Genomic DNA, 869 nt, shown 5'->3' on the forward strand with positions numbered 1-869 from the left:
GGATAGCTAGTGTCGGAGTTTCCGACGTTTTGTATTCGGTTGAATACAAAGGATAGTGGATTGAAATTCTCAAGTAGGATCTTGGGGAGTGGATGTAGGTGCAAGGTTAGCACCGAACCACTATAAATCCTTGTGTTTGTGGTGTGCTTTATCTCTTCACTTTATTTCTTTATTATATTCTTGCATTCCTGCCTTAGGGAATTAATATTGAATTAAAGTCTTTGTTTTGTTCTTCATAAGTAATCAGTTGGGGCTTAAAATTTTTAGAAATCCAATTCACCCCCCCTCTTGGGTTGCATAGCTGGGCAACACTTAGTGCAAGACTAATATTTAGAACTTGCTTCTTTTGTTTTTCATATTTTATGAAGGAACTTATAAATACTCTATTTATACTTATAAAAAGTGGACTCTTTTTTGATACTAGTAGAGAGAGTTAGAAATGCTAGAATGATTTATGTTCTAGATTTAACCATTTATTAGGTTCTTTTAATACTTGATCTCTCGGTGTCTCAAAAAGTTTCTAGATGAACATCAATTGTTGTTTTAAAATTTACTTGATTCAACTCAAATCTAGGGTTATCTTATGCCTAAACATTAAACACTCACTTATTTGAGGACTTAATTTTTTTTTATTGTTACCCTCAGCCCCCAACTTAATTTTCATTATCCTCAATGGAGTAAGGAAAATAAAATAGAGACAGGTAAACAAAGAGAGATACCACCTGGACTAAGCACACTCATTTATTAACAAGTGCTTCCATGTAGAGCAATCCATTATTTTTAAAAAAATAAAAATCACTAAAACAAAGATTAGAGAAAATAAAAAATTTGGGTTGCCTCCTAAAAGTACTTTGTTTAATATCTTCAGT

The sequence above is a fragment of the Elaeis guineensis genome, chromosome 9, assembly GCF_000442705.2.
Source record: "Elaeis guineensis isolate ETL-2024a chromosome 9, EG11, whole genome shotgun sequence".
NCBI classification, from domain to species: Eukaryota; Viridiplantae; Streptophyta; class Magnoliopsida; order Arecales; family Arecaceae; genus Elaeis; species Elaeis guineensis.